Here is a 7479-nt window from a genome sequence, read left to right on the forward strand (position 1 = left end):
CAATGCTCAGCCATAAATGTAAGAAAATGATCACACATCTTTAGCACATATTCCATCACTCAGAAAATATGGAAGAAGACTGGAATAGAGTAGAAGGAATGGAGGAAAAATCAAGAGGAAAAGGTAGAGGGTTCTTGAGCTGTTTTCTCTGAAATGGTATCTTCACTGTAGTATTCAGGAGGAAGAAGGGAAAAAAAAGAGAGTCAAGAAATTTACAAGGCCAAAATGTCCCTCCCTGCTCCCCCAAGTTTCTGTAAGAGGTAAGCAACTGTATAAGAGAAACTATGGTGGGGCTGCCTCCAGGTTGTTTATGGTTCTTTACTGATGTAATTATCTTATGTTGTCATTGATGCTAACTAGGATGCGCATGTGCGCATTTTTTTCTTTTTCTTTCTTTCTTTCTTTCTTTCTTTTTTTTTTTTTTTTTTTTTTTTTTTTGTGATACGGTTCCCTTTGATCCATCTACCTCTGTAGGGTAGGTAACTCCAAAAATCTCATTGCTTCACCAGCCCAGAATTTCATGGGATCCTTTGTTTGTTTTACCACCAGTGCCCTACCTGAAAATTAACATTTTTCTTGTTTTCCCAGAGAAAGTCACAAAAAGAAGATTTTGCATAATTTACCAAGGGAAACTTTATAACATTTTCTTGTTAATGATAAGATTTAGACATATAATATTGACATATAAAATTAATCTATGTCTTTCTAGAAAATTGTTTACTTTATCAAAGGGTTCAAATTTACCAAACATAAAATTATTCTGTTGTCTGCTTTTTTTTTTAATTCTCATTAATATATTATCCTTTTCACAGTAGTTATTTTTAAATGTCTATTGTTTATTCATGGTCACAGTATCCACAGCCCATATACTATACACAGTTTGCAACTGCTGAAGTTTTATTTGACTTTTTGAATCATCCTCATGTAAACAGTGACAGTTAATTTTATTGGCTTTTAAAGATTAGTCATAAATTGAAAGCTAAATTCTCAATAAAACTTTAAGTTCAGGGATGGGAATATGGTTCAACATTTAAACAGTTGCCTAGCATGGATGAAGTTCTGCGTTTGATCCTTAGCATATCCAAACCAGAACATATACATATACATATATACATATGTATGTGTGTATTTATATGAAGTTCCAGATTGTCTGCATAAATTTACATCACTTATATCCCTCAGTTCTTTTCTTCCAAACTACATTTATTACACTCTGAGGGGATGAGTCATAGGAAGGAGTACTGTAGCAGTGCAATGACCCTGGAAACATGCCACAGCAAAGACTCTGGTCCTGGAGAGTGCCACCAGGGCATACCCAGGGGACTGTCAATCTGAGGGACAAGGGAGAAAGCTGTGTTCCAGGGATTGTGGGAAGTTGCAGGGCTTGGTGCCCATTTTGAGTTCATGCTTTCCAGGAGCACCTTGATGCTCTTTACTGATGACTAGAGATGCCAAGTGGACAAGGATGAATAGCTGAGGACAAAGTCTTCATCTCCAGTAGGCACCAGCTATCCACCCTGAGAGACAGAAGAGACTGTTCACTTGTTCCCTTATAATGGTGATTTTGCAGTTCACAAGATCCCTTGATAGCTGAAGGCACTATTTCTGCTTTCACTTGTGTTTTAGTAAAAATAAAAGCTGGCCTGCATGTCCCCTGAAAATGTATTAAGGTGTTCTGGATATATGTTTTCTTCTTTTTATCAGGAACTTGATTCCTGCTCTCTAACTCAAACTTTCCTCTAGTTAATAAGCTTATTTTCAAATTAGTGTTATTTGCAGTGGTAAAACCTTCCCATGTTAGAATTAAATTGTGTCACTCAGCTGCAATGTTCCTTAATTTTTCTGGGGCTGACAGATAAGACAGGTTTTCCTGGCATTGCAATTCCAAGAATTTTTGCTTGCATGTGGTCTGCAAACATTTCTGGAAGGAGACCTGAAACACAATGTTTATTCATGACCACTCTTATCAGAGGCTTGTTGATTTAGTAGACAGCCTTTAGGCATGTCTATCCAAGTCAGGGTTTCAGAGGTTTCCAGTCTATAGTAGCTTCAATCTCTTACTTTCAGGCCCAGGGCAAGCATCATCATCATGGAAGAAAGGCATAGCAGGAGAAAATGACTCAACCAAGTGGTAGAAAAACAACACATTGAAAAGGCAGCCTGGACAGATGTAAGATGCATCCTTCAGGGACATCCCCGGTGATGGAGTTTTTCCAACTAACTCCCATTGTCCACAGTTGTGCCATTTCCAAAGAGTCTGCTCAGATTTTAATTCCATCAATGGAGTGATCTAGCCATAAACACAGAGCTCTTGCAATCTGTTTTCTTCCCAGAGCTGATCAGGTGCCAACTGAACCCTCACTACATGAGCTCAAGGGTATAATTTCATAGTTAAACCATAACAATGTAATATGTATGATTTTCCATTTTTGTTATATAAAATAAGTTTCATAAAACCAAGCATAGAAAGAAAATTAAGGCTTTCCACTTCAGGAGTGACTCAAATTACTAGCTAATAATCCTATTTATTAACAGATAAGAAAGTTTCAGCTTTAAGACTTGTGGTCATTTCCTATGATTTTAATGTTCTTGTCAATCCAGAGAACCACCATTTCTTTTTTTAAAAACATAACCTTTAGGGTTTCTAGCATTTAAAGTTTTATTGTCTAGGTATTTATTTCAAATAATCATTGAATTGCCAAAACCAACTAACAGTTTGTAATTGATATACACAGAGGTCGATTAGAAATTTGATACCTAAGCTCATGTCAGACTTTTATGTCAGTTTTGCAAGTAATTAATAAGAGTTGATGCATGAACCAAGGGTATGGTCCAGCAAAGAAAGGCAAACTTCTAAAGAGCTGTGGGGATGGGAAGAGATGGAGTGGCAAGGAACTGAAAGGATCTGTAAGAAACAGGGAGGACTTACAAAATCATATCAATTGATTTGGAGGATTTAAATCAAGGAATAAAGGACTTGTTTATAGACAGCTAATTGTACGAAGAAAAATGTAGAATCATATGTGTCTGGTTCCAGCCTCTCCCTCCAGGATCCTGTAAGATCTCTTCATTGTAACTAGGCCAAACATAAGATCAACTGCAAACCACAGGACTGAATCTCAATAAACTCAAACTAAGGGCACAATGAACTCAATCTATTCTTTCCTATATTTTAGGAACGATGGAGAGATTTGAAGTTGGGTAATGAGAAATAAAGTTGGAAAATGAGAGATCCGAAGGAAGGAAAACAGTCTTAAATCATTTGGTTAAGATAGCTTTGCAGAGTTTATGAGAACATTTGAACATGTGAGGATTTCATCAGGGCCCCACTTGAGGCTTGGAATGGTCCATGCAAATGAGAACCCAATGTATAAGCTGCATCATCAGAATTAATGCTCTGCTTACAGCCTGATGCCTGGGTCCCAAAATTAACTGTGAAGCTGTGCACGAGTTACAAACCTTTGTTCCATTTTCTCATTTGCAAAACAGAAAAATAATAGTCCCCATTTTATAGGGTTGCTGAATCTGTTCACATATTTAAATTGATGATAGAAATGCTTATGATACAGGAATGCCTTAATTTTAGAAGTATATTGATAACAGGTTGCCCAAGATTCTTATCTTTAAGTCCTTCATCATAGTTCAGTTGATCCTTTTAGTAATTATATGATATGGTTTTCCTATTTTCAGGTGAGAAATCTATGATCCCAGAGTATAAATTATCTCTCTATTGGAGCTTGTGGTAGTTTGAATGAAAATGTCCCCCATAGACTATGGCATTTGAACACATGTTTCCCAAGTGGTGGCACTGTTTGGGAGACATCCAGAAGGTATGGTTTTGTGGGAGAAAGTATATCACTGGGGGTCTGGCTATGGGGTTTTAAAGTTTCATGCCATTTTTAGTTTGTGCTCTCTGCTTTGAGCTTATGGTTCCAGATGTAACCCAAAGCTTCCTACTTCTGCTGCCATGCATCTGCTTGCTGCCATGCTTCTCTATCATGAGGCTCTTATTCCTCTGGAACCATAAGCCCAAATAAACCCTTTCCTTTGTAATAGTGTTTATCACAGCAAGTAAAAAGTAACTAGTATAGAGCTTTTCTTTCCACTTCTTGGCATAGTTAGGATTGCTATTGCTTTCATAAAATTAATAAAAGGAACTTGGAGATGAAAGGGTTTATTTCATCTTACATGTCCCAACCAAAGTTTATTGTCATCTAAAGAAGTCAGGGCAGGCACTCAAGGTAGGATTCTGGAGTCCTGAACTGAAGAGAGGGCCACTGAGGTATGTGGCTTACTGGCTTGCTTCTCATGGTTTGCTCCGGTAGCACCCATGATCACCAACCCAGGAATAGTGGGCAATATCCATAATGGGTTGGGCCTTCCCCTATCAGTCACTAAGAAATTGCTACAGACTTGCCTACATCCTGATCTTTATGGAGGCATTTTCTCAACCAAGACTTCTTCCCAAATGACTCCAGCGTGTGCCAAGTTAACATAAAATTAGTTAACACTCCTCTCTTCCTGCACAAAGTAAGCGTCAAATGTGTTTTCCACCTTCCCTCAAGTAGCATCACTGACTAGAAGGGAAAGTTCTTGTTTGATACAGAAACCTCCAGAACTGTTAGAGTGCAATCAGATCAATTGTGCTCCTGGTATGCTGGTTTCTCTAAAGAACTGACATTTATTGCCACCATGTGGCTTCACTTGTAAACTCCATTGCTGTGGTTTTCAAGATGTAGAAATATGAACCATGGTAGATAGGAAAAGAGGAAGAAGTGTATGCAATTTTTTTTTCCTTCTAAAAGAAGGTTTCCAGGCTGGGAGCATAGCTTAATCAGTAGAGTATTTCTCTTGCAAACATAAATATCTGAATGCACTTATATTAAACAGATAAATAGATAAACAAAAAGCTGGATGTGGTGGCAAGGTCTTGTAATCCTAGCAATGAGAACATGGAGACAACAGGAGCCCTAGAATGTGTTAGTCAGTTACTCTAGAATCCTTGGTAAGTTCAAGGTCAGTGAGAGACAACATTAAAAAACAAAACAAAAAAAAAAACAAACAAAAACAAAAAACAAAACAAACAAAAACAAAAAACAAAACAAACAAACAAAAACCCATGTCTGTCACCATGCACAAAACTCAAGTCCAAATGGATCAAAGACCGCAATATCAGTCTAGCCACACTGAACCTCTTAGAAGAGAAAATAGGAGGTACCCTTGAACAAATTGGTATAGGAGACTGCTTCCTGAACATAATTCCAACGGAACTTGATCTTGGTTGGAGTCATGGAACTGCTTCACAGCCGGCCGATGGCACTTGCTGGCTGCGATCTCTTCCACCTTCATGATCTGGATGGAGTGAGCATGTGCACGGTGTCAGGCACCCATGTCTCGATAGCACTGTGTGACAGTGTCAGCAGTGGTCAGGTCCTGGTACTTTTGGTACATGTTGTGTGTGCCAGTGCGGGAGTCATAGCGCAGCCAGATGCTGAAGTTCTTCACACGCAGTGGTGATTTCTCAAACACCTGTCCACAATACACTATCTCCCTTTAGCTGTGACACGAAATACCAGAAGTGGGACTTGGCCACCACATGGTTTAGCGCAAAGATGCTCATTCGGTATAATGGTGGCTTATGGCACTTTGGGGTGGGCAAGCAGCACCCCACCACTTTGTACTCCCGAAGTGTGCCTGAGCCCTCATGGCAGTACGTGCTCCTTTGCCGCCATTCACAAAAGGCTCTTTTTCATTCTTGAAATAAGAGCTTTCAGTGTAGCTCTGGCTGTCCTGGAAATCAATATGTAGACTAGACTGGCTTCAAACTCACAGAGATCCACCTGCCTCTGCCTCCTGAGTGCTAGGATTAAATGCATGAGCCACCATGTCCAACTTCATGAAAATATCTTTTTTTAATCTTTTAAAAATTTAATTTAGAAACAATCTTATTTACATATCAATCCCAGTTCCTTCTCCCTCCCATCTTCCCATGCTCCCCACCAACCCTCTATCCCTCCTTTCACTCCTCAGGAATGGTGAGGCCTTCTATGGGGGAATCACAAAAGTCTGCTAAGTCATTTGGAGGAAAATCTTTTAACAAAGAAAAGCAATTAACAGAATTATTTATGACTCTTGTCCTTCTGAGACAACTCAGTGACCTGGGGTCCTGGATCATTCTGTACAAATCCTGATCATCCTGGTAGGGAAATGGAAACAATTAGATACTTGACATTTTAAAAAAGTCTTTTTGGATCAGAAGGCTCATGATGGTAGGGAAAGCTTGTTACATTTCTATACATAGTATATAAAATTTTGTAGAATTTTCCTCAACTAGGTGTATCAGATAGAAATCATTTAGCCTGTGGAAAACATGATGGCCACTGAGAAGCTAGTACAATTATGTCACAAGAGTTCATTGGCTCCAACCCACAGCTGTTTGTGCTGGTACAACTGTGTAGTTTACTGAAGGATAATTACATATGAATAAGAGCTGATACAAAAAAATAAGGCTGAGTTTCTTCCTATTAAGAGCTTGGCAACTGGAAAGCTGATGTGCTGAGCCAGAGTTCTTCCCAAATGTCAAAAAGAAACTCAGGGAGAAGAGGCTTCTTGGAGTGGATCATGTTTGCAGAAGTGATCTCGAAAGGATGCAGGGGTGAATGAGTGGGAGTTGGGAGAGTGAATGGACAGGAGTTTGCAAGGTGAATGAATGGGAGTTGGGAGGAAGAACATATGGTAAAAGTATCACAGAGAGAGAATTGGCTGTACTTGGTGTTTCATTGGCAGGAAGGCAGAGAAAGAAGTTAGGAAATGCTACATTTCTTAGTGGCCATGGCCTTCATTGTTGAAATCTGAGACAAGCAGAGTCCTGGCATACCTGGTGTTAATACTGTAAGTGTGGTCTATTGTATTTTTCCCCTGAGTGACTGAATTTTGTTCCTGGAGCCCTTTTGCCCAGCCTAGAGCTGAGCCTAACTGTATTGCCCAAAGGCAGCAGAGGGCAGACACCATTTAGACTATAGAAATCAATGCTTTACTGGAATTTCAAAATAGAGATTCTTCGAGTCTGTGATGTATTACTGGTCTGAAGTGGTGTTTTTATTGTTTTTGTTTTTGTTTGATTTGGAAGATACTTGATTAATGTTAGCTATAGGAAGGTTTTCTTAAAATTGCAAATCTGAGCTTCAAATCTAAAATCATACACAGATTACCATAATAAAATTTTGATATGGAAGAAATGGTGATGGTGGCAGAAGTTTCCACTAGGAAGGAAAAGGAAATAAAGTTCTGTGGGATGCTGGGGAGATGACCCAGTTGGTAAAATTCTTACCATGTAAGTATGAAGACCTCACTCACTCTGGATTCCTGCAACCCATATAAAAGCCCAAGTGCTGCTGGCATGCACCTGTAATCCCAACACTGGGGAGGTGGAAGCAGAAGGATTCCTGGAATTTCCTGACTAACCAGTCTATTGAGTCA

At 39.1% G+C, this 7479-nt stretch overlaps 1 pseudogene; it reads right to left on the bottom strand.

Moving 5' to 3' along the window:
* Window positions 1-1817: 1817 nt before the first annotated feature.
* On the bottom strand, window positions 1818-7011 carry LOC127235935 (60S ribosomal protein L18a-like; annotated as a pseudogene).
* Window positions 7012-7479: the final 468 nt, after the last annotated feature.

Source organism: Phodopus roborovskii, unplaced genomic scaffold (genome assembly GCF_943737965.1).
Source record: "Phodopus roborovskii unplaced genomic scaffold, PHOROB, whole genome shotgun sequence".
Taxonomy (NCBI): domain Eukaryota; kingdom Metazoa; phylum Chordata; class Mammalia; order Rodentia; family Cricetidae; genus Phodopus; species Phodopus roborovskii.